The following is a 24,902-nucleotide window of genomic DNA, read 5'->3' on the forward strand; positions in this document are numbered from 1 at the left end:
GGTCAAACGATAGACTCGATTAATGTGCAAATACCCCCTTGTGCTGCCTTTCCTTCGCTTACGGCCATACCACTCTGAATACGCCCGATCTCGGAAGCTAAGCAGGGTCGGGCCCGGTTAGTACTTGGATGGGAGACCGCCTGGGAATACCAGGTTCTGTAAGCTTTTTTCACTATGCTTTTGGACAGGCGCTGCTGTTTCACAACGTTCAAAACACGTCGCGCACAGTGCTATATCGTTTAGTCTATTACCCGTTTATGCTTCTCATGTCTTACCCAGACACTTGGGCAGCGCATTGCAAAGGAACAAGGCTAGCATCCAAATTCATTACGTACGGCGCTATTTTAGACACAACACAGGCTAAATCAGTGCAATGCAAATTCACTTCACACCAAGAGTACCGCACATTTTCCTTACACGTCTGTAGCCTATCATGAAGCAGGATTGCCGAGTTACAGTGAGCGCCGCACTTCATTGGACAGTGGCACGTGTTTTTCTTCTTTTGGTTCTGCGATCTAGCGATTTCAGTTTGAAAGGACACAACGACAACCAAGTTAATTTGAGGCCATTTTCAAGCACACCCGACGAACCATTTGGAACTCACGTCGCATCTTGCACACGGTCACTTGTCCATTTAGGTGTCGCATTTCGGCAGGGCTCTGGCTTGGTGTTCGACGTGACATCACCGCGACTGAAATGCGCTCTGTTTGCGGTTGAGGGCAATGTACACTGTTGCATTGTGGGGAAACAGAAAGTCGTCCTTGAAATGCGGTGGGAAAACGCCAAAATAATAAACACATGAAAAAAAAAAGAAGTACATGAATGAAAAGGTTGCCATCGTTTATGCGGCCAGCCGCAAGAGCGCAAATCAGACTTTTGAACCGGCTAGACATTGTGACTTGACGGGCTGCTAGCCGAATACTCAGAAACCGTAACTGTGCAACGTACCACCTAGCGGTCCGGCCCATCCCTTGCGGATTCCAACTCATACTTACCTGGCAGGGGAGATACCGTGATCACGTGTTTCTTTCTTGCTGTGCGGCAGTATCAAAATCTTTTGGGGCTTCGGCGTCTTTAAGATAGCATTTAAATTGTTGAAAATTGTTGTATGTATTTTGTTTTTTTTTTGTTGTAGGTGTTGCTGTTGACGGACTTTTAATCAGCTGCAGCTGATTAAGGGGTAAGGCCCTTCGGGGCTCGTTTTTCTCTTTACTTTTTTGAAATTTCTGTCTCTTTTGTAATTCATTGTTTGTCTGTTTCGTGCACGGGGTTTGCTTTAAGGATGTCGGCTGCTCGAGTCGGCACTCCGAGGCACCACTGCGTGCGGTTTAACTTAAAACCGAAAGACGGGGTTCTGTACGAACTATCAAGGTTAGATTTTTCCCGTAAATTTTTGAAGGGAATTCTTCATTTTTCGGCGGCGGATATTAATTGCCTGCTAGTGCTTCCACATGGCAAAGGTTTCGATGTAAGTTTTAAGACCTCGGACGGGTTACGTGAATTCTGGAACCGGTTTGAAAATGTGAAGGAAAAGTTCGAAATTTTCACAATGGAACGGTTATCAGACGAATCCTTAAAAGTAATTATAGTCAGAATGTATAATGAAATGGTAAACTGTTCAGACATTGAGACCTGGTTGAGCAGGTATTGTTTGGTGAGGGATTCACCAATGAAAATTAAAGATGAGGATGGGATTTGGACAGGGAGCTGGCGAGTGCCGGTAAAATTTCAAATTGATGCGTCGGGATTTGGAGGGTGGAGGCACCCCCCGTCAATGATTGTACTTGGGGAGAATCGCGGCCTAATCCATTATATGGGCCAACCAAAGTTGTGTCGCAGATGTGGAGCTTTTGGGCACTTGGTGGAAGCCTGTGAAAAAATTGTTTGCCAAAAATGCAGGGAGGTGGGCCATGAGGCAACCCTGTGTCCAACAGGCCGCAAATGCAATTTGTGCGGGTTGGCTTCCCACATGTTCAGGGACTGCCCAGACTCCTTCGCCAATAGGGCCAAGAGAGGGCGGCCTTCCTCCAGAGCACAACAGCAGGAGGAAGGGGGGGAGGCAAAGAAGGCTGGAGGGGAAACAGGTAAGGAGGGAGAGGCAGAGAAAAAGCCTCAAGATGGAGAGAGTGAGGGAAGGGAGGAGGGTAAGGGGGAAACAGGGAAGGCGGGGGAAGGAGAGGTGCAGGGGGAAAAGGAGGATTTAGGTGCTGGGGGCCAGCAGCCTAGTGAGGAGCCTGAAGGTGGGGAGGGAGACGGGAACTCGCAGGTAGGTGTAAAAGCGCGACAAGCCACCGAAAAAAGTCCTGTAGGGGTGGGGAAGAGAAGGGAGGTGGTGGAGGCTGACTCAGACTCTGAGGCAGAGTCCATGGTTACGGTGGGCTCAGATCTGGAAGAGGAGCAGGAGAAGGACAGGGGTGAGGAAGGAGGAGCAGTTAAACGGCCGGCTGAAGAAAATAAGGAGGTAGGAGGAGGGAAGAAGCAGAGGCCAGGAGTGAGGGAGAGGTGGAATTTAATGGGCCAACTCTCTGACAGTGAGGGGTCGGGGGAGTCTCCAGTATATGGGGACTCTTCCCCAAATCAGACCCCCTATGTATGTGAGTCACCCCTTTTGACTGAAGGGTCACTTTTTGGTGACCCAGGGGGTGGGGAGAAGATGGTGATATGATGTGTGGTGGAATGGAAGGTGTATGTATGTGGTTATTGTCTCTCCTGGTTAGCCTTAAAATGGCTTCTCAGCAGGTGTCCCTCTCTGTTGCGACAGTAAATGTGCGCAGCATGAGAGCAATAAACAGGGCACAGTCTGTCCTGGCTTTTCTGGAAGGAGTGCAGGCAGACATTATCTGCCTACAAGAATGCTGGTTGCCTTTCAGGACCACCTATGGGCCCTGGATGAAGAGGTGGCCGCATGGGCCATCTCTGTGGAGCGGCTCAGAGGAAAATAAATGTGACGGTGTGGCGGTGCTAATAAAGAACAAAAAAATTGAAATTGTAGAAAACACAGTTGTGAGGAGCGGGAGAATTTTAATGGTGGTACTAAAAATGTGTGGAGTGCCTTTTAATTTAATTAATATTTATTGTTCGCCGCAAAGGCAGAGCAGGTGGGAGGAACTGCAGGACCTCCCTCAGTATTTAATGGGCCGAGCTCCAGTTTTAATGGCGGGAGATTTTAATTGTGTTTTAAACAGGAGTGGCCGGAGGGGGGCAGCAGAGAAATATGAGGTGGACAGAACCTCCTTTTATTTGCAAAATTTAATTAAAGATTTTAAACTTTTAGATATGTATCCTAGGTTGCACCCAGGCCCAGAGGGGTTTACATGGCACAGTGATGACGGGTCCCGGGCGTCAAGGATTGATTTCCTGTTCGCAAGGGGTTTTGTCGGTGAGACGGCAGATCTGAACCCGGTCTTTTTCTCAGACCATTCCCTGCTGCGCTGCTCCCTGACTATGGAGTCAGGAGTAGCTTTCGGCAGCGGGGTTTGGAAGCTGAACTGCAGGTTGTTGGAGGACCCAGCAGTAGTGATGGCTTTTAAAAAGCAGTATCAGGACTGGCAGACACTCCAGGGTTTTTACGATACACGGGCAGAGTGGTGGGAGGAGGCCAAAAAGAAATTTAAAGTGTTTTTTGTGCGGGCAGGTAAGGCGAGGAGGGAGAAGGACAGGAGGGTGTGGGCAGGGCTCCAAAGACGCCTGAACCGCTACTCCTCCCTACTGAGAGGGGGTTTTGATTTCCGGGAGGAGGTGGGGGAGGTGAAACGGGAGATGGCAGCGCTGTCAAAGAAAAGGGGCAGAGAAATCATGTTTAGGTGCAGGGAGAAGGAGATTGATGAGGGAGAGACTTGCTCTCGATATTTTTTTAAAAAGATTATGGCAAAAGGTGTAGCAATGAAAGGCCTGAGGAGGGAGGACGGGGTCATAGTATCTGACCAGAAGGGGATGATAGGAGTGGTGGAGGCCTTTTATCAGGAATTATTTGGGGAAAAAACGATTTTAGAGGAAGGGAAAAATAAATTTTTAAGTTTTCTGGAAAAAGTGGTGGGTGATGGAACAGATTTGGAGGCAGATTTTAAAATGGCTGATCTAAACAGCAGTTTGGGGTCTTTTAAAAGTGGGAGGGCTCCAGGGATGGATGGACTACCAGTGGAGTTTTATCGGGTTTTTTGGGAGGTAGTGGGCCCTGATTTGCTTTGTGTTTTTAAAGAATTTGATCAGTTGGATAGGTTACCACACAGTTTTAAAAATGGGTTGGTGACTCTCCTTTTTAAGAAAGGGGAAAGAACAGATTTAAAAAATTGGCGCCCGATTACTTTGTTAAATTTGGATTTTAAATTGTTTTCAAAAATTTTAACAATGAAAATGAGTTGTGTTTTAGGGGGCCTGATACACCCAGATCAGGCCTGTGCAGTGCCGGGGAGGAGGATCACAGACGCCCTGGTATTGGTGAGAGACGCCATCTGTCTAGCGAGAGACAGACAGAGTAGACTAGCGGTGGTAAATTTAGATTTTGAAAAGGCTTATGATCGGGTCTCGCACCAGTACATGTTCGCTGTGCTGGAAAAAATGGGTTTTCCGGCCAGGTTCATAGCACGGGTGGGGCTGCTGTACGCGGGGGCGAAGAGCACTTTCCTGGTTAACGGGTTTCAGAGTAGTGCAGTGTCAGTAAACTGCGGTGTCCGCCAAGGGTGCCCGTTATCCCCTCTCCTGTTCGTCTGCTGCATGGAACCACTGGCACAGGTCCTGAGAAGGGACACCTGGATTTCGGGGCTGAAAATCCCAGGGGGTGGGGGGAGGGAGGCCAGGTGTATCCTGTACATGGATGATGTCACCATTTTAACAGTGGATGGGGTGTCGGTAACCAGAATTTTAAAGAAAACAGAACTATACGGGAAAGCATCGGGAGCAAAATTAAATACAGACAAGACTGTGGTGAAACTGTATGGACAGTGGGGGGAGGCAGAGAGGCGGGAACTCCCCTTAAAAGAGAGCGGGGGGGTTATAAAAGTTTTAGGGGTAGAGTTTGATTCAGAGGGACTGGGAGGGAGCAATTGGGAAAACATTTTAAAGAAAGTGGAAAAAAAGGTCCAGTTCTGGCAGTTGAGGCAATTGACTATGGAGGGAAAAATTTTAATTATTAAGTCTGTGTTGTTGCCGTTGTTGTTGTTCGTGGGTGTTGTGTTTGTACCGTCACGTTCTGTTCTGTCTCGGCTGGACCGTATTGTTTTTCGTTTTTTATGGGGAGGGGGATGGGAACGGATCCGGAGGGAGTGGGTGAAAAGAGCTGGAGGGCAAGGGGGGAGGGGGGTCCCTGATTTTTATAGATTTTTAATGTGTAGGTTTGTCTCGTTACATGTGTCTTTATGTGTGTCTTTGTCTACTAAAGCGGGTTTCTTTGTTCGGTTTTTTATGGGGGGTTATTTTAGGCGACTGGAAATAGTGAAAGTGCCGCTGACAGTACCGGTCGCCTTTGTTACGCCCGGTTTTTATCAGCCAGTACCGGCTTTTTTAAAAAGATTTGGGTTGGAGAAGGAGGGAGTGGAGGTTTTAACTTCTCACCATCTTTTGTTCTCTTTTGTGCAGGCCAGGGATCCGATGTGTCCGGTGCGCGGGCTGGCACTAGGCCAAGCCGAGAGGATTTGGAGCACGGTGACCCATCCGGACCTGTTTAACCGACACAAAGACATGGCCTGGCTAATCGCCCATGGCGTCCTGTCGGTCCGTGCAGTGATGCACGCACGCCGAATGGCGAGGACTGCGGTCTGCCCCCGAGAAGCTTGCCTGGAGCCGGAGACTGTCCGTCACGCCCTGTGGGACTGTGAGTACGCCCAGAGATTCTGGAGGCTGGCCCTACCGCTGCTCCGGTTTTTCCTGACCGGAGGAATTTTAGACGGGCAGCTGGTGTTGTTTGGTGGGGGCAGGACAGTGCTGGGAGGCCCTAAAGGGAGGACAGCATGGCTGTCTTTAAACGCCTGCAGATGGGGCCTTTGGACGTGCAGGTCTTTCCTCGTGTTGGAGGACCGGGCCTTGTCACCACAGGAGGCGTGGCTGATCGCGAAGGCCTCCGTAAAGGACTACATGAGGCGGGACTGGAGGAGGCATGGACGAGAGAAGGCGCGGAGCATGTGGGGGGCAGACGCTTGGGACGCTGTGGGCCTGGACTGAGACAGATCACAGGAGCCAGGTACTTTGTGTTGGTAAATGGTCTGGGTGGTGTGATATTGTTAAAGACACATTCTGTTCTGTACAAAAGTGGTTGGTTTTAAAGGAAAAATTGTGTACTTTTTTGGGTTGTGGTCTGGGGTTTTGTAAGACTTTGCCTTTAAAAAAAAAAGAATAATAATAAGAATAATAACAATAAAAATGTCTTACATTTTACTGTTTTAGATTTGTATGTGCTTTATATGTTTTTTATGTATCCATGGATGTTAGTATGTGGTTTTTGTGTGTGTTTTATGTCGTGAATTATTTATGTGTGTATTTATGTATGTGACTATTTATATTTAAGAGGAAAACCTTGACCATGTAAAATGTAAACGTGATTTAAACTGTATATCTGTGAAGATACAATAAAATCTTTTAAAAGGAAAAGGTTCACCCAGGGCGAGGCTCGGCCATTGCACTCCGGCTGTGTTGTGTTTCTTTCTTGCTGTGCATTTTGCTCTGGCTTTTTTTCAGTTCAGTTGGTCCTGTTGCCCACCACTGGGGTTCACTGGGCTGTTTAGTTGTTTTCTAAGAGCATTTTGTTCTTTTGTTATTTTTCCTTCTTTTTCTTAGTCCGTTCTCTTTCCCTTCCCATTTTCCTCCTTCTTTCTGGACGGGCTGCAAGGCTTGGGTTCAGTACGTGGCTTGACCGCGGCTGGCTCGACCTTGTAGCCCAGCGGAACACCCCGGAAACCCAGATCAGTGGCACATAGCTGCACTGATCAGGAGCCAGGGCCTACTGCCTGGAGGAGCCCGGAGCCGAGGCCTGCTGCCTGCTGCCTGGAGGAGCCCGGAGCCGAGGTCTGCTGCCTGGAGGAGCCTGCAGCCAGGGCCTGCTGCCTGGAGGAGCCCACAGCCAGGGCCTGCGGCCTGCTGCCTGGAGGAGCCCGGAGCCAGGGCCTGCGGCCTGCTGCCTGGAGGAGCCCGGAGCCAGATCCTGGAGCCAGATCCTGGAGCCTGACCCCGCAGAGGGAGCCAGAGGAGACCTGCAATCAGCTGAGTGTCTATGCGCCAGACCCCAGATTCTTAGGGGAGTAATATTGGAGGAGGTTGCACTGCAGCCTTCTCCCTTTCCAGTTTTAGTTTCTTTGAGTTGTTTTCTCAGTTAAACCCCACTAAATACCTGTTCCTTTTTTCCCCTTTTTCTTTCACCCTCATTTTGATTTTGAACCTCTATTTTACTTTTATTTCTTTTGTTTGTGAGTGTTTCCCTACCCCTTTTCCTTTCCCCACCCTTCCCCCTTCTCCCCATTCCCCCTCCCCCCCACCTTCTCATTCCACCTACCTGCACACCCGAAACATCATGGAGAACCAGCGAGCACCCGGCACGAGAAGGCACAACGCAGTCAGATTCATCCACAACCGCACTGACCCGGAACCATCACTGACACGCCTGGAGTTCAGCAGAGCAGTGCTGCAGAGAGGTTTGGGCTTCGCTCCGTCTGACTTGAACTGCCTGTTCAAGCTGCCTGGTCCTAGGGACATATTTGAAACCAGTTTTAAGAATGCACAGACACTAGCGATGTTTTGGAATCAGTACAGACAGAAAGCCACACAAACACCACTGAACAAATTCACAGTAGAAGCACTCACTGACAGGGAGGTTAAGGTTATCACAGTTTTATTTTATAATGAATCAGTTTCAGATTATGACATTTCACTTTGGTTAAGCAGACACGGCACATTGGTATCGGACGTGAGACGGGTATACGACGAGGACGGGGTGTGGACAGGCGCCAGAAAATGGTTAGTCCGTCTGCACCCAGACGACACATCCATCGGGGGGGTCAGGCATTTACCCAGCACCATCACTTTGGGACAGAACAGGGGACAAATTTTTTATAATGGGATGCCAAAACTTTGCCGCACCTGTGGGAACCTGGGGCACCTCGCAGCAGCATGCACGGTGATTAAATGTAAAAATTGTGGAGGGGAGCACCAGACAAACAAATGCACAGAGGCACGGAGGTGTAATCTATGTGGGAGCCAGGAGCATGTTTTCAGGGACTGTCCATCCTCATATGCCAACAAAACACGAGCACGCACAGACAGCAACGCACAACAGGGCACAGACCACCCTACACAGGACACAGCACCCCCTCCACAGAACACAGCACCACCCCCACAAAACACAACCAACACAAACCCACAAACACACGATGCAACCACAGAACCCGCACAGACCCCCCCTCAGCACCCCACCACCACAGAACAACCCACCCCTACACCACAGTCCGAGACAGAACCCGACACAGACCAGCCCCCAAACCCCTCACAGATGGAGACAGTTGGACCAGACACACAGACAGACTCACTCCCGTGTGGAAATCCTGGACAGTGCACGACACAAGACAGTACTAGCACCAACTCCCCTTCCACCACTACAGACACTGAGCAGATAGAAGTCAAGAGCGAGGAGGAGGAGATTGAGATCACAGACAGCACACCCTCCACTCTGCCCACAGACACAGACAACACAACAGACACACTGTCACCAGACATCCTTGGAAAAAGAAAAAGAGACCCCCGACCACGGGAAAGGAAAAGAACTACCACCACCTCCACCAATCAGGACACAGAACCAGAACCCACACAAGCAGAAAAACAACCCCCAGCACCACCACCACCACCACCAGAAAAACAGCCACCACCGCCACCTCCACAGACAGTGGAACCGCCGACACAACCTGACAAACCAGCACAGCCAGTAAAACACGCACAGACGGACAGCCCGACCACTACCCAAATACCCCCCAAACCCGTAGTCACCCCAAGGACACACCGCTCCTCTGGGAAAACGATGACAGAACCAGCACAACCAGCACCAGCAAAACCCACCAGACCCAGAACTTCACACAGCACACCTGACAAAGACGATGCACCTGAACTGGACTACATATGGGGAGAAGTTATAGACAGGACGGTCAAATTACAACACCCACAGACACGACCACCCCCACAGACACGCGTATCTAGGGAAACACTCCGACTCACCAAACTTTACATTGACACCCGCCCGGACACAGCTGGACCAGTGCACGCTTCGCAGGCAGCCCTGGGTGCGTCGAGAGCCGGTAAGCCAGCCACACCCCTCACCACTCTGCCCGCCAGGTCCTCCTCCAATCCACCCGGGGGGGGTCCTCCAGAATCTAGAACAGGGAAAGGGCAGAAGTAAATATCACCTCCCGTGATCAGCTATGGATTGGACGCAGTACCATACATACACCACTGTCATTGCACTAGTTACCACTACAACAACAATCATGAGCACATTAAACATCCTCACATTAAACGTACGCAGTATTCACAACAATAAGAAAAGGGCAGACGTCATGGCATTCCTCACAACACAAAACACAGACATTTTATGTTTACAAGAGTGTAGAATCCCCTTTTTAACAGATTACATAGATTATCAGAATGAATGGGCCATAGGGGATTCGGTGTGGTCGGGTTCGAGTGTGGCACGTGCAGATGGGGTGGCAATATTAATCAAGAATAACTCAGTCAAGATAACCCGGAAAAAAGTGGTGGAGGCAGGAAGGATTTTAGCAGTTGAACTTGTTTATAACAATTTTCACTTTAAGGTTATTAATGTTTATGCACCCGCAAACCAAAATGAGCGCACAGCCTTTTTCCCCAAGCTGCGTCCAATCCTTTTGGGAAACCTCCCCGTCGTGATGGCAGGGGACTTCAACTGTGCCCTGAGGGATGAGGATCGGAGCCGGCCGTGGAGGGACCGCTCGAGTCGGGAGCTGGCGTCAGTCATAGCGGACTACTCCCTCACTGACGCCGGTCGGGACCTGGTGCCACGCTACACGTGGGTGAGTTCCTGTGGCAAATCCTTTTCCCGGATAGACCTCCTCCTTCTGAGCCATCAGATACAATCACAGAACATCACAGCACAAACAGTCTTCTTTTCAGATCACAAAGCACTCACCATCCAGATTACAACACCAGCACAAACACACAGGGGGAGAGGAATCTGGAAACTAAACACATCATTACTAGAGGACAAAGCAATAAAACAGGCATACATCAATAGACTACAAGAATGGGCATCACTCAAGGAACTCTTCACGTCACCCGTAGAATGGTGGGAAATGGTCAAGACACGCACTAAGGGTTACTTCATCACGGCAGGACGCAGGCAGGCACAGAAAAGGAGGGAACAAACAAAAAAATTGCACAGCACACTCCAACGACTAGCAGCACTACAGGCACAGGGATTCCAGGTCGCACAAGAAATCACACAGGCCAAACACAACCTCTCAGCACTCTATAGACAGGAACAGGAAAAAATTAGACATCAAAGCAGAGTTCAACAACTAGAACAAAATGAAAAATGCACCCGTTACTTTTATAGGAAGATCAAGAACAAAAAGAATCACATACAGACATTACTGGACAACACAGGACAAATCATCACGGGTGAACAGAATATACACAACCACATCAGGGCATTCTACACTGATCTGTATAGCACAAAGCACATGGATGAGCACATGGTGGACACATACCTACATGACATCCCAGCCATAGCACCCCGGGCAGGAGAAGGAGAGGAGGAGGAGAGTCTGTCCGTGGAGGAGCTCACCCACGTGGTGAAAGGCCTGAACACCGGCAAAACTCCGGGTCCCGACGGGCTCCCGGCCGAGTACTACCAAACCTTTTGGGAACACCTCAAGGTAGATTTAACATCGGTGCTCTCCGCGGTGTACAGTGAGGGCCGGTTGGCCCCCTCGATGACAGAGAGCGTCATCACCCTTATTTACAAGGGCAAGGGTGATGAGCGTAGCCTGGCAAACTGGAGGCCTATTAACCTCTTGGGGGCCGACTACAAGCTCTTGGCGAAGGCCCTCATGTACAGGCTCCAGGAGACTACCCCTCAGGTCGTGGGTCCGGACCAGGCTTGCGGGGTCCCGGAGAGGTCGACCGCCGATAACCTGGTGCTCATCCGGGACATCATGGCCCACTCTGTCGAACGGTCGAAACCTTTTTGCATGTTTAACCTAGATCAGGAGAAGGCCTTCGACAGAGTGGGCCATAGCTACATGTTTAAGGTCCTGGAGGCAATGAACCTCCCTCTTGGTCTTAGAAAATGGATTCACATCATCTATCAAAACAACACAGCAAAAATACTGGTTAATGGACACACTACAGAACACTTTCCCATACACTCAGGGGTTAGACAGGGTTGCCCACTTTCTGCACTACTGTACATACACTGCCTGGAACCACTCTTACACAAAATCAGGACAAACACAGACATCACCGGCTACACACTCCCAGGGTGCACAGAACAACTCAAGGCACTTGCATACATGGACGACATCACACTTTTCTGCACTGAACAAACCTCTGTACAGCACATCATTAGGACTCTGGACCACTTCTGCACAGCCACCTCCGCAATAATTAACAAGACCAAGAGCGAGGTGTTTGTGTCCAGGGCCTGGGCGGTCGACCAGGTCCTGTCGGACACATTTCCCATTCGTACATCCGTGAACATCCTTGGCGTCACGTTCGACAGGACCAACTCCGGGGGCCGGAGCTGGGCCGGGGCCCTCGGCCGGGCTCGAGCTAAGACCTGCAGTTGGAGTTCCAGGGCACTGTCAATGACGGGGAGAATCCTCATAGTACAGACTATCCTTTACCCGATCCTCGCCTATGTTGGAAAGATCTTTCCCCCAGACAAGCATATTGAGAAACAAATTAACAAAATTGTCTTTGGTTTTGTCTGGGGGAGTAGGCAGGAGAGGGTAAAGAGGCTGATCATGTGGAAGGACCCTAGGAACGGGGGTAGAGGCGTGCCAAACGTCGCAGAACTGATCAGGATGCAGAGCCTCGCCTACCACATCAACTCCATAAAAAACCGCAATAACAAAACCGGATACATGACCCGTTTTTACTTCACCACCAGCATAAGACCCCTGGGGCTCTGCATCCTGGATCACAGGCACCCCTACTCCTGGGACCCCCCCCAGCCCTACAGGTCACTCCGCCGGTACATCTACACAGCACGTCTGCACACTGCACAGCTCACTCACTGGACATTTCAGGAAATCAAAAACACCACAAATGCACAGGAACATTTACACAGACCCGACAACACGACCCACAGCACAGCCACTACAGTTTGGAAAAACATAAATCACCCATGCCTTCTGAACACACAGAAAGACCTGGCGTGGCTAGCTGTGCTGAAAGCTCTCCCCACCAGGGTGTTCATGTTCAGGAGGAGCTTGGCCCTGTCGGAGACATGCCCGTACCCTCGCTGTAACGAAAAGGAAACCGTAGATCACCTCCTGTGGCACTGCAGAAAGGCCAAATCTATCTGGCAATCCATTTTCACTTTCCTGGACACATACACTGACACACAGTCACTGACCCTCCGGGATATCCTCCTCGGCCCCCGCAACGGGATCACATCTGCTGAGGAGGAGATTGCCTGGAGGGTGATCAACATCACCAAGCACACTTTATGGGACGCACGCAACATCATGTTTTTTCAAAAACAGGAACTTCACAACATCATCATCACCCGGCAGATCACCAACCACATCAAGGACTACTATCACCTGGACTGTCACAAAGCCGGAAAGAGCACCACAAACACAAAATGGAAAATTCACAACAGCACAGAATTATACATATGACACGGACACCCTGGACAATACACATACAGCCGGACACCTACACCCCCGAAGCCTTCCCTTGGGTAATGTATGTAAAGTTTACTGTGTACTGTCTACTGTCTTAATGTATTGTGGTATTGTCTGCGGTCATGTTTAAATGTAACTCTGTTTGTTACTGTCTGACGTTTGCAATGTAAATATGTGTTACGTAAGTAAATGTAAGTAAATGTAAGTATGAATGTAAATGAAATGTAAAAGTGAAAGTAAGTGAAACTCAGTAATGTCTTAATGTATTTTGGTATTGTCTGCGGTCATGTTTAAATGTAACTCTGTTTGTTACTGTCTGACGTTTGCAATGTAAATATGTGTTATGTAAGTAAATGTAAGTAAATGTAAGTATGAATGTAAATGAAATGTAAAAGGGAGAGTAAGTGAAACTCAATAAAAGAAATAACGGTTCACCCAGGGCGAGACTCGGCCATTGCACTCCGGCTGTGTTGACCCCTGCGAATTCCTCAAATGTGGGAATCTCGACTGCATAATTTCTGCTAGTGGGGGACTGCGTTCGCGCTCTCCCCTGATCACGTGGTCAAACGATAGACTCGATTAATGTGCAAATACCCCCTTGTGCTGCCTTTCCTTCGCTTACGGCCATACCACTCTGAATACGTCTGATCTCGGAAGCTAAGCAGGGTCGGGCCCAGTTAGTACTTGGATGGGAGACCGCCTGGGAATACCAGGTGCTGTAAGCTTTTTTCACTATGCTTTTGGACAGGCGCTGCTGTTTCACAACGTTCAAAACACGTCGCGCACAGTGCTATATCGTTTAGTCTATTACCCGTTTATGCTTCTCATGTCTTACCCAGACACTTGGGCAGCGCATTGCAAAGGAACAAGGCTAGCATCGAAATTCATTACGTACGGCGCTATTTTAGACACAACACAGGCTAAATCAGTGCAATGCAAATTCACTTCACACCAAGAGTACCGCACATTTTCCTTACACGTCTGTAGCCTATCATGAAGCAGGATTGCCGAGTTACAGTGAGCGCCGCACTTCATTGGACAGTGGCACGTGTTTTTCTTCTTTTGGTTCTGCGCTCTAGCGATTTCAGTTTGAAAGGACACAACGACAACCAAGTTCAAGTGCAGACTGTCAGCTTTAATTTGAGGCCATTTTCAAGCACACCCGACGAACCGTTTGGAACTCACGTCGCATCTTGCACACGGTCACTTGTCCATTTAGGTGTCGCATTTCGGCAGGGCTCTGGCTTGGTGTTCGACGTGACATCACCGCGACTGAAATGCGCTCTGTTTGCGGTTGAGGGCAATGTACACTGTTGCATTGTGGGGAAACAGAAAGTCGTCCTTGAAATGCGGTGGGAAAACGCCAAAATAATAAACACATGAAAAAAAAAAGAAGTACATGAATGAAAAGGTTGCCATCGTTTATGCGGCTAGCCGCAAGAGCGCAAATCAGACTTTTGAACCGGCTAGACATTGTGACTTGACGGGCTGCTAGCCGAATACTCAGAAACCGTAACTGTGCAACGTACCACCTAGCGGTCCGGCCCATCCCTTGCGGATTCCAACTCATACTTACCTGGCAGGGGAGATACCGTGATCACGAAGGCGGTTCACCCAGGGCGAGGCTCGGCCATTGCACTCCGGCTGTGTTGACCCCTGCGAATTCCTCAAATGTGGGAATCTCGACTGCATAATTTCTGCTAGTGGGGGACTGCGTTCGCGCTCTCCCCTGATCACGTGGTCAAACGATAGACTCGATTAATGTGCAAATACCCCCTTGTGCTGCCTTTCCTTCGCTTACGGCCATACCACTCTGAATACGCCCGATCTCGTCTGATCTCGGAAGCTAAGCAGGGTCGGGCCCGGTTAGTACTTGGATGGGAGACCGCCTGGGAATACCAGGTGCTGTAAGCTTTTTTCACTATGCTTTTGGACAGGCGCTGCTGTTTCACAATGTTCAAAACACGTCGCGCACAGTGCTATATCGTTTAGTCTATTACCCGTTTATGCTTCTCATGTCTTACCCAGACACTTGGGCAGCGCATTGCAAAGGAACAAGGCTAGCATCCAAATTCATTACGTACGGCGCTATTTTAGACACAACACAGGTTAAATCAGTGCAATGCAAATTCACTTCACACCAAGAGTACCGCACATTTTCCTTACACGTCTGTAGCCTATCATGAAGCAGGATTGCCGAGTTACAGTGAGCGCCGCACTTCATTGGACAGTGGCACGTGTTTTTCTTCTTTTGGTTCTGCGCTCTAGCGATTTCAGTTTGAAAGGACACAACGACAACCAAGTTCAAGTGCAGACTGTCAGCTTTAATTTGAGGCCATTTTCAAGCACACCCGACGAACCGTTTGGAACTCACGTCGCATCTTGCACACGGTCACTTGTCCATTTAGGTGTCGCATTTCGGCAGGGCTCTGGCTTGGTGTTCGATGTGACATCACCGCGACAGAAATGCGCTCTGTTTGCGGTTGAGGGCAATGTACACTGTTGCATTGTGGGGAAACAGAAAGTCGTCCTTGAAATGCGGTGGGAAAACGCCAAAATAATAAACACATGAAAAAAAAGAAGTACATGAATGAAAAGGTTGCCATCGTTTATGCGGCTAGCCGCAAGAGCGCAAATCAGACTTTTGAACCGGCTAGACATTGTGACTTGACGGGCTGCTAGCCGAATACTCAGAAACCGTAGTTGTGCAACGTACCACCTAGCGGTCCGGCCCATCCCTTGCGGATTCCAACTCATACTTACCTGGCAGGGGAGATACCGTGATCACGAAGGCGGTTCACCCAGGGCGAGGCTCGGCCATTGCACTCCGGCTGTGTTGACCCCTGCGAATTCTTCAAATGTGGGAATCTCGACTGCATAATTTCTGCTAGTGGGGGACTGCGTTCGCGCTCTCCCCTGATCATGTGGTCAAACGATAGACTCGATTAATGTGCAAATACCCCCTTGTGCTGCCTTTCCTTCGCTTACGGCCATACCACTCTGAATACGCCCAATCTCGTCTGATCTCGGAAGCTAAGCAGGGTCGGGCCCGGTTAGTACTTGGATGGGAGACCGCCTGGGAATACCAGGTGCTGTAAGCTTTTTTCACTATGCTTTTGGACAGGCGCTGCTGTTTCACAACGTTCAAAACACGTCGCGCACAGTGCTATATCGTTTAGTCTATTACCCGTTTATGCTTCTCATGTCTTACCCAGACACTTGGGCAGCGCATTGCAAAGGAACAAGGCTAGCATCCAAATTCATTACGTACGGCGCTATTTTAGACACAACACAGGCTAAATCAGTGCAATGCAAATTCACTTCACACCAAGAGTACCGCACATTTTCCTTACACGTCTGTAGCCTATCATGAAGCAGGATTGCCGAGTTACAGTGAGCGCCGCACTTCATTGGACAGTGGCACGTGTTTTTCTTCTTTTGGTTCTGCGCTCTAGCGATTTCAGTTTGAAAGGACACAACGACAACCAAGTTCAAGTGCAGACTGTCAGCTTTAATTTGAGGCCATTTTCAAGCACACCCGACGAACCGTTTGGAACTCACGTCGCATCTTGCACACGGTCACTTGTCCATTTAGGTGTCGCATTTCGGCAGGGCTCTGGCTTGGTGTTCGACGTGACATCACCGCGACTGAAATGCGCTCTGTTTGCGGTTGAGGGCGATGTACACTGTTGCATTGTGGGGAAACAGAAAGTCGTCCTTGAAATGCGGTGGGAAAACGCCAAAATAATAAACACATGAAAAAAAAGAAGTACATGAATGAAAAGGTTGCCATCGTTTATGCGGCTAGCCGCAAGAGCGCAAATCAGACTTTTGAACCGGCTAGACATTGTGACTTGACGGGCTGCTAGCCGAATACTCAGAAACCGTAACTGTGCAACGTACCACCTAGCGGTCCGGCCCATCCCTTGCGGATTCCAACTCATACTTACCTGGCAGGGGAGATACCGTGATCACGAAGGCGGTTCACCCAGGGCGAGGCTCGGCCATTGCACTCCGGCTGTGTTGACCCCTGCGAATTCCTCAAATGTGGGAATCTCGACTGCATAATTTCTGCTAGTGGGGGACTGCGTTCGCGCTCTCCCCTGATCACGTGGTCAAACGATAGACTCGATTAATGTGCAAATACCCCCTTGTGCTGCCTTTCCTTCGCTTACGGCCATACCACTCTGAATACGCCCGATCTCGTCTGATCTCGGAAGCTAAGCAGGGTCGGGCCCGGTTAGTACTTGGATGGGAGACCGCCTGGGAATACCAGGTGCTGTAAGCTTTTTTCACTATGCTTTTGGACAGGCGCTGCTGTTTCACAATGTTCAAAACACGTCGCGCACAGTGCTATATCGTTTAGTCTATTACCCGTTTATGCTTCTCATGTCTTACCCAGACACTTGGGCAGCGCATTGCAAAGGAACAAGGCTAGCATCCAAATTCATTACGTACGGCGCTATTTTAGACACAACACAGGCTAAATCAGTGCAATGCAAATTCACTTCACACCAAGAGTACCGCACATTTTCCTTACACGTCTGTAGCCTATCATGAAGCAGGATTGCCGAGTTACAGTGAGCGCCGCACTTCATTGGACAGTGGCACGTGTTTTTCTTCTTTTGGTTCTGCGCTCTAGCGATTTCAGTTTGAAAGGACACAACGACAACCAAGTTCAAGTGCAGACTGTCAGCTTTAATTTGAGGCCATTTTCAAGCACACCCGACGAACCGTTTGGAACTCACGTCGCATCTTGCACACGGTCACTTGTCCATTTAGGTGTCGCATTTCGGCAGGGCTCTGGCTTGGTGTTCGATGTGACATCACCGCGACAGAAATGCGCTCTGTTTGCGGTTGAGGGCAATGTACACTGTTGCATTATGGGGAAACAGAAAGTCGTCCTTGAAATGCGGTGGGAAAACGCCAAAATAATAAACACATGAAAAAAAAGAAGTACATGAATGAAAAGGTTGCCATCGTTTATGCGGCTAGCCGCAAGAGTGCAAATCAGACTTTTGAACCGGCTAGACATTGTGACTTGACGGGCTGCTAGCCGAATACTCAGAAACCGTAACTGTGCAACGTACCACCTAGCGGTCCGGCCCATCCCTTGCGGATTCCAACTCATACTTACCTGGCAGGGGAGATACCGTGATCACGAAGGCGGTTCACCCAGGGCGAGGCTCGGCCATTGCACTCCGGCTGTGTTGACCCCTGCGAATTCCTCAAATGTGGGAATCTCGACTGCATAATTTCTGCTAGTGGGGGACTGCGTTCGCGCTCTCCCCTGATCATGTGGTCAAACGATAGACTCGATTAATGTGCAAATACCCCCTTGTGCTGCCTTTCCTTCGTTTACGGCCATACCACTCTGAATACGCCCGATCTCGTCTGATCTCGGAAGCTAAGCAGGGTCGGGCCAGGTTAGTACTTGGATGGGAGACCGCCTGGGAATACCAGGTGCTGTAAGCTTTTTTCACTATGCTTTTGGACAGGCGCTGCTGTTTCACAACGTTCAAAACACGTCGCGCACAGTGCTATATCGTTTAGTCTATTACCCGTTTATGCTTCTCATGTCTTACCCAGACACTTGGGCAGCGCATTGCAAAGGAACAAGGCTAGCATCCAAATTCATTACGTACGGCGCTATTTTAGACACAACACAGGCTAAATCAGTGCAATGCAAATTCACTTCACACCAAGAGTACCGCACATTTTCCTTACACGTCTGTAGCCTATCATGAAGCAGGATTGCCGAGTTACAGTGAGCGCCGCACTTCATTGGACAGTGGCACGTGTTTTTCTTCTTTTGGTTCTGCGCTCTAGCGATTTCAGTTTGAAAGGACACAACGACAACCAAGTTCAAGTGCAGACTGTCAGCTTTAATTTGAGGCCATTTTCAAGCACACCCGACGAACCGTTTGGAACTCACGTCGCATCTTGCACACGGTCACTTGTCCATTTAGGTGTCGCATTTCGGCAGGGCTCTGGCTTGGTGTTCGATGTGACATCACCGCGACAGAAATGCGCTCTGTTTGCGGTTGAGGGCAATGTACACTGTTGCATTATGGGGAAACAGAAAGTCGTCCTTGAAATGCGGTGGGAAAACGCCAAAATAATAAACACATGAAAAAAAAGAAGTACATGAATGAAAAGGTTGCCATCGTTTATGCGGCTAGCCGCAAGAGCGCAAATCAGACTTTTGAACCGGCTAGACATTGTGACTTGACGGGCTGCTAGCCGAATACTCAGAAACCGTAACTGTGCAACGTACCACCTAGCGGTCCGGCCCATCCCTTGCGGATTCCAACTCATACTTACCTGGCAGGGGAGATACCGTGATCACGAAGGCGGTTCACCCAGGGCGAGGCTCGGCCATTGCACTCCGGCTGTGTTGACCCCTGCGAATTCCTCAAATGTGGGAATCTCGACTGCATAATTTCTGCTAATGGGGGACTGTGTTCGCGCTCTCCCCTGATCATGTGGTCAAACGATAGACTCGATTAATGTGCAAATACCCCCTTGTGCTGCCTTTCCTTCGCTTACGGCCATACCACTCTGAATACGCCCGATCTCGTCTGATCTCGGAAGCTAAGCAGGGTCGGGCCAGGTTAGTACTTGGATGGGAGACCGCCTGGGAATACCAGGTGCTGTAAGCTTTTTTCACTATGCTTTTGGACAGGCGCTGCTGTTTCACAACGTTCAAAACACGTCGCGCACAGTGCTATATCGTTTAGTCTATTACCCGTTTATGCTTCTCATGTCTTACCCAGACACTTGGGCAGCGCATTGCAAAGGAACAAGGCTAGCATCCAAATTCATTACGTACGGCGCTATTTTAGACACAACACAGGCTAAATCAGTGCAATGCAAATTCACTTCACACCAAGAGTACCGCACATTTTCCTTACACGTCTGTAGCCTATCATGAAGCAGGATTGCCGAGTTACAGTGAGCGCCGCACTTCATTGGACAGTGGCACGTGTTTTTCTTCTTTTGGTTCTGCGCTCTAGCGATTTCAGTTTGAAAGGACACAACGACAACCAAGTTCAAGTGCAGACTGTCAGCTTTAATTTGAGGCCATTTTCAAGCACACCCGACGAACCGTTTGGAACTCACGTCGCATCTTGCACACGGTCACTTGTCCATTTAGGTGTCGCATTTCGGCAGGGCTCTGGCTTGGTGTTCGACGTGACATCACCGCGACTGAAATGCGCTCTGTTTGCGGTTGAGGGCAATGTACACTGTTGCATTATGGGGAAACAGAAAGTCGTCCTTGAAATGCGGTGGGAAAACGCCAAAATAATAAACACATGAAAAAAAAGAAGTACATGAATGAAAAGGTTGCCATCGTTTATGCGGCTAGCCGCAAGAGCGCAAATCAGACTTTTGAACCGGCTAGACATTGTGACTTGACGGGCTGCTAGCCGAATACTCAGAAACCGTAACTGTGCAACGTACCACCTAGCGGTCCGGCCCATCCCTTGCGGATTCCAACTCATACTTACCTGGCAGGGGAGATACCGTGATCACGAAGGCGGTTCACCCAGGGCGAGGCTCGGCCATTGCACTCCGGCTGTGTTGACCCCTGCGAATTCCTCAAATGTGGGAATCTCGACTGCATAATTTCTGCTAATGGGGGACTGCGTTCGCGCTCTCCCCTGATCATGTGGTCAAACGATAGACTCGATTAATGTGCAAATACCCCCTTGTGCTGCCTTTCCTTCGCTTACGGCCATACCACTCTGAATACGCCCGATCTCGTCTGATCTCGGAAGCTAAGCAGGGTCGGGCCAGGTTAGTACTTGGATGGGAGACCGCCTGGGAATACCAGGTGCTGTAAGCTTTTTTCACTATGCTTTTGGACAGGCGCTGCTGTTTCACAACGTTCAAAACACGTCGCGCACAGTGCTATATCGTTTAGTCTATTACCCGTTTATGCTTCTCATGTCTTACCCAGACACTTGGGCAGCGCATTGCAAAGGAACAAGGCTAGCATCCAAATTCATTACGTACGGCGCTATTTTAGACACAACACAGGCTAAATCAGTGCAATGCAAATTCACTTCACACCAAGAGTACCGCACATTTTCCTTACACGTCTGTAGCCTATCATGAAGCAGGATTGCCGAGTTACAGTGAGCGCCGCACTTCATTGGACAGTGGCACGTGTTTTTCTTCTTTTGGTTCTGCGCTCTAGCGATTTCAGTTTGAAAGGACACAACGACAACCAAGTTCAAGTGCAGACTGTCAGCTTTAATTTGAGGCCATTTTCAAGCACACCCGACGAACCGTTTGGAACTCACGTCGCATCTTGCACACGGTCACTTGTCCATTTAGGTGTCGCATTTCGGCAGGGCTCTGGCTTGGTGTTCGATGTGACATCACCGCGACAGAAATGCGCTCTGTTTGCGGTTGAGGGCGATGTACACTGTTGCATTGTGGGGAAACAGAAAGTCGTCCTTGAAATGCGGTGGGAAAACGCCAAAATAATAAACACATGAAAAAAAAGAAGTACATGAATGAAAAGGTTGCCATCGTTTATGCGGCTAGCCGCAAGAGCGCAAATCAGACTTTTGAACCGGCTAGACATTGTGACTTGACGGGCTGCTAGCCGAATACTCAGAAACCGTAACTGTGCAACGTACCACCTAGCGGTCCAGCCCATCCCTTGCGGATTCCAACTCATACTTACCTGGCAGGGGAGATACCGTGATCACGAAGGCGGTTCACCCAGGGCGAGGCTCGGCCATTGCACTCCGGCTGTGTTGACCCCTGCGAATTCCTCAAATGTGGGAATCTCGACTGCATAATTTCTGCTAGTGGGGGACTGCGTTCGCGCTCTCCCCTGATTACGTGGTCAAACGATAGACTCGATTAATGTGCAAATACCCCCTTGTGCTGCCTTTCCTTCGCTTACGGCCATACCACTCTGAATACGCCCGATCTCGTCTGATCTCGGAAGCTAAGCAGGGTCGGGCCCGGTTAGTACTTGGATGGGAGACCGCCTGGGAATACCAGGTTCTGTAAGCTTTTTTCACTATGCTTTTGGACAGGCGCTGCTGTTTCACAACGTTCAAAACACGTCGCGCACAGTGCTATATCGTTTAGTCTATTACCCGTTTATGCTTCTCATGTCTTACCCAGACACTTGGGCAGCGCATTGCAAAGGAACAAGGCTAGCATCCAAATTCATTACGTACGGCGCTATTTTAGACACAACACAGGCTAAATCAGTGCAATGCAAATTCACTTCACACCAAGAGTACCGCACATTTTCCTTACACGTCTGTAGCCTATCATGAAGCAGGATTGCCGAGTTACAGTGAGCGCCGCAATTCATTGGACAGTGGCACGTGTTTTTCTTCTTTTGGTTCTGCGCTCTAGCGATTTCAGTTTGAAAGGACACAACGACAACCAAGTTCAAGTGCAGACTGTCAGCTTTAATTTGAGGCCATTTTCAAGCACACCCGACGAACCGTTTGGAACTCACGTCGCATCTTGCACACGGTCACTTGTCCATTTAGGTGTCGCATTTCGGCAGGGCTCTGGCTTGGTGTTCGACGTGACATCACCGCGACTGAAATGCGCTCTGTTTGCGGTTGAGGGCAATGTACACTGTTGCATTGTGGGGAAACAGAAAGTCGTCCTTGAAATGCGGTGGGAAAACGCCAAAATAATAAACACATGAAAAAAAAAAGAAGTACATGAATGAAAAGGTTGCCATCGTTTATGCGGCCAGCCGCAAGAGCGCAAATCAGACTTTTGAACCGGCTAGACATTGTGACTTGACGGGCTGCTAGCCGAATACTCAGAAACCGTAACTGTGCAACGTACCACCTAGCGGTCCGGCCCATCCCTTGCGGATTCCAACTCATACTTACCTGGCAGGGGAGATACCGTGATCACGAAGGCGGTTCACCCAGGGCGAGGCTCGGCCATTGCACTCCGGCTGTGTTGACCCCTGCGAATTCCTCAAATGTGGGAATCTTGACTGCATAATTTCTGCTAGTGGGGGACTGCGTTCGCGCTCTCCCCTGATCACGTGGTCAAACGATAGACTCGATTAATGTGCAAATACCCCCTTGTGCTGCCTTTCCTTCGCTTACGGCCATACCACTCTGAATACGCCCGATCTCGGAAGCTAAGCAGGGTCGGGCCCGGTTAGTACTTGGATGGGAGACCGCCTGGGAATACCAGGTTCTGTAAGCTTTTTTCACTATGCTTTTGGACAGGCGCTGCTGTTTCACAACGTTCAAAACACGTCGCGCACAGTGCTATATCGTTTAGTCTATTACCCGTTTATGCTTCTCATGTCTTACCCAGACACTTGGGCAGCGCATTGCAAAGGAACAAGGCTAGCATCCAAATTCATTACGTACGGCGCTATTTTAGACACAACACAGGTTAAATCAGTGCAATGCAAATTCACTTCACACCAAGAGTACCGCACATTTTCCTTACACGTCTGTAGCCTATCATGAAGCAGGATTGCCGAGTTACAGTGAGCGCCACACTTCATTGGACAGTGGCACGTGTTTTTCTTCTTTTGGTTCTGCGATCTAGCGATTTCAGTTTGAAAGGACACAACGACAACCAAGTTCAAGTGCAGACTGTCAGCTTTAATTTGAGGCCATTTTCAAGCACACCCGACGAACCGTTTGGAACTCACGTCGCATCTTGCACACGGTCACTTGTCCATTTAGGTGTCGCATTTCGGCAGGGCTCTGGCTTGGTGTTCGACGTGACATCACCGCGACTGAAATGCGCTCTGTTTGCGGTTGAGGGCGATGTACACTGTTGCATTGTGGGGAAACAGAAAGTCGTCCTTGAAATGCGGTGGGAAAACGCCAAAATAATAAACACATGAAAAAAAAGAAGTACATGAATGAAAAGGTTGCCATCGTTTATGCGGCTAGCCGCAAGAGCGCAAATCAGACTTTTGAACCGGCTAGACATTGTGACTTGACGGGCTGCTAGCCGAATACTCAGAAACCGTAACTGTGCAACGTACCACCTAGCGGTCCGGCCCATCCCTTGCGGATTCCAACTCATACTTACCTGGCAGGGGAGATACCGTGATCACGTGTTTCTTTCTTGCTGTGCATTTTGCTCTGGCTTCTTTTCAGTTCAGTTGGTCCTGTTGCCCACCACTGGGGTTCTAGTGGTGGAGAGGAGGTCACTGGGCTGTTTAGTTGCTTTCTAAGAGCATTTTGTTCTTTTGTTATTTTCCCTTCTTTTTCTTAGTCCGTTCTCTTTCCCTTCCCATTGTCCTCCTTCTTTCTGGACGGGCTGCAAGGCTTGGGTTCAGTACGTGGCTTGACCGCGGCTGGCTCGACCTTGTAGCCCAGCGGAACACCCCGGAAACCCAGATCAGTTGCACATAGCTGCACTGATCAGGAGCCAGGGCCTGCTGCCTGGAGGAACCCGGAGCCGAGGCCTGCTGCCTGGAGGAGCCTGCAGCCAGGGCCTGCTGCCTGGAGGAGCCCACAGCCAGGGCCTGCTGCCTGGAGGAACCCGGAGCCGAGGCCTACTGCCTGGAGGAGCCCGGAGCCGAGGCCTGCTGCCTGGAGGAGCCTGCAGCCAGGGCCTGCTGCCTGGAGGAGCCCACAGCCAGGGCCTGCGGCCTGCTGCCTGGAGGAGCCCGGAGCCAGATCCTGGAGCCAGATCCTGGAGCCTGACCCCGCAGAGGGAGCCAGAGGAGACCTGCAATCAGCTGAGTGTCTATGCGCCAGACCCCAGATTCTTAGGGGAGTAATATTGGAGGAGGTTGCACTGCAGCCTTCTCCCTTTCCAGTTTTAGTTTCTTTGAGTTGTTTTCTCAGTTAAACCCCACTAAATACCTGTTCCTTTTTTCCCCTTTTTCTTTCACCCTCATTTTGATTTTGAACCTCTATTTTACTTTTATTTCTTTTGTTTGTGAGTGTTTCCCTACCCCTTTTCCTTTCCCCACCCTTCCCCCTTCTCCCCATTCCCCCTCCCCCCCACCTTCTCATTCCACCTACCTGCACACCCGAAACATCATGGAGAACCAGCGAG

At 49.7% G+C, this 24,902-nt stretch overlaps 16 non-coding genes and 3 pseudogenes across 16 annotated transcripts; all 19 read left to right on the top strand.

The window, feature by feature from the left end:
• The first annotated feature begins 56 nt into the window (after positions 1–56).
• Positions 57–165, top strand: LOC133112213 (5S ribosomal RNA; annotated as a pseudogene).
• Positions 166–13,244: 13,079 nt separating this feature from the next.
• LOC133112321 (U1 spliceosomal RNA) lies at positions 13,245–13,413 on the top strand. Its single transcript, XR_009705168.1, has one exon. It is a non-coding gene; the product is annotated as a U1 spliceosomal RNA (small nuclear RNA).
• A 63-nt stretch (positions 13,414–13,476) lies between these two features.
• LOC133112223 (5S ribosomal RNA) lies at positions 13,477–13,585 on the top strand (annotated as a pseudogene).
• Positions 13,586–14,428: 843 nt separating this feature from the next.
• LOC133112263 (U1 spliceosomal RNA) lies at positions 14,429–14,592 on the top strand. The gene has a single exon (XR_009705115.1). It is a non-coding gene; the product is annotated as a U1 spliceosomal RNA (small nuclear RNA).
• A 63-nt stretch (positions 14,593–14,655) lies between these two features.
• LOC133112310 (5S ribosomal RNA) lies at positions 14,656–14,774 on the top strand. The gene has a single exon (XR_009705159.1). It is a non-coding gene; the product is annotated as a 5S ribosomal RNA (ribosomal RNA).
• Positions 14,775–15,615: 841 nt separating this feature from the next.
• On the top strand, positions 15,616–15,779 carry LOC133112305 (U1 spliceosomal RNA). Its single transcript, XR_009705154.1, has one exon. It is a non-coding gene; the product is annotated as a U1 spliceosomal RNA (small nuclear RNA).
• Positions 15,780–15,842: 63 nt separating this feature from the next.
• On the top strand, positions 15,843–15,961 carry LOC133112601 (5S ribosomal RNA). Its single transcript, XR_009705429.1, has one exon. It is a non-coding gene; the product is annotated as a 5S ribosomal RNA (ribosomal RNA).
• An 841-nt stretch (positions 15,962–16,802) lies between these two features.
• LOC133112265 (U1 spliceosomal RNA) lies at positions 16,803–16,966 on the top strand. Its single transcript, XR_009705116.1, has one exon. It is a non-coding gene; the product is annotated as a U1 spliceosomal RNA (small nuclear RNA).
• A 63-nt stretch (positions 16,967–17,029) lies between these two features.
• LOC133112322 (5S ribosomal RNA) lies at positions 17,030–17,148 on the top strand. The gene has a single exon (XR_009705169.1). It is a non-coding gene; the product is annotated as a 5S ribosomal RNA (ribosomal RNA).
• Positions 17,149–17,989: 841 nt separating this feature from the next.
• On the top strand, positions 17,990–18,153 carry LOC133112266 (U1 spliceosomal RNA). The gene has a single exon (XR_009705117.1). It is a non-coding gene; the product is annotated as a U1 spliceosomal RNA (small nuclear RNA).
• A 63-nt stretch (positions 18,154–18,216) lies between these two features.
• Positions 18,217–18,335, top strand: LOC133112520 (5S ribosomal RNA). The gene has a single exon (XR_009705352.1). It is a non-coding gene; the product is annotated as a 5S ribosomal RNA (ribosomal RNA).
• Positions 18,336–19,176: 841 nt separating this feature from the next.
• Positions 19,177–19,340, top strand: LOC133112315 (U1 spliceosomal RNA). Its single transcript, XR_009705163.1, has one exon. It is a non-coding gene; the product is annotated as a U1 spliceosomal RNA (small nuclear RNA).
• Positions 19,341–19,403: 63 nt separating this feature from the next.
• Positions 19,404–19,522, top strand: LOC133112151 (5S ribosomal RNA). The gene has a single exon (XR_009705046.1). It is a non-coding gene; the product is annotated as a 5S ribosomal RNA (ribosomal RNA).
• Positions 19,523–20,363: 841 nt separating this feature from the next.
• LOC133112301 (U1 spliceosomal RNA) lies at positions 20,364–20,527 on the top strand. The gene has a single exon (XR_009705150.1). It is a non-coding gene; the product is annotated as a U1 spliceosomal RNA (small nuclear RNA).
• Positions 20,528–20,590: 63 nt separating this feature from the next.
• On the top strand, positions 20,591–20,709 carry LOC133112281 (5S ribosomal RNA). Its single transcript, XR_009705131.1, has one exon. It is a non-coding gene; the product is annotated as a 5S ribosomal RNA (ribosomal RNA).
• An 841-nt stretch (positions 20,710–21,550) lies between these two features.
• LOC133112267 (U1 spliceosomal RNA) lies at positions 21,551–21,714 on the top strand. The gene has a single exon (XR_009705118.1). It is a non-coding gene; the product is annotated as a U1 spliceosomal RNA (small nuclear RNA).
• Positions 21,715–21,777: 63 nt separating this feature from the next.
• LOC133112577 (5S ribosomal RNA) lies at positions 21,778–21,896 on the top strand. Its single transcript, XR_009705407.1, has one exon. It is a non-coding gene; the product is annotated as a 5S ribosomal RNA (ribosomal RNA).
• Positions 21,897–22,739: 843 nt separating this feature from the next.
• LOC133112304 (U1 spliceosomal RNA) lies at positions 22,740–22,903 on the top strand. Its single transcript, XR_009705153.1, has one exon. It is a non-coding gene; the product is annotated as a U1 spliceosomal RNA (small nuclear RNA).
• A 63-nt stretch (positions 22,904–22,966) lies between these two features.
• Positions 22,967–23,075, top strand: LOC133112214 (5S ribosomal RNA; annotated as a pseudogene).
• The last annotated feature ends 1,827 nt before the right edge of the window (positions 23,076–24,902 follow it).

The sequence above is a fragment of the Conger conger genome, chromosome 15 (assembly GCF_963514075.1).
Source record: "Conger conger chromosome 15, fConCon1.1, whole genome shotgun sequence".
In the NCBI taxonomy this organism is placed as follows: Eukaryota; Metazoa; Chordata; class Actinopteri; order Anguilliformes; family Congridae; genus Conger; species Conger conger.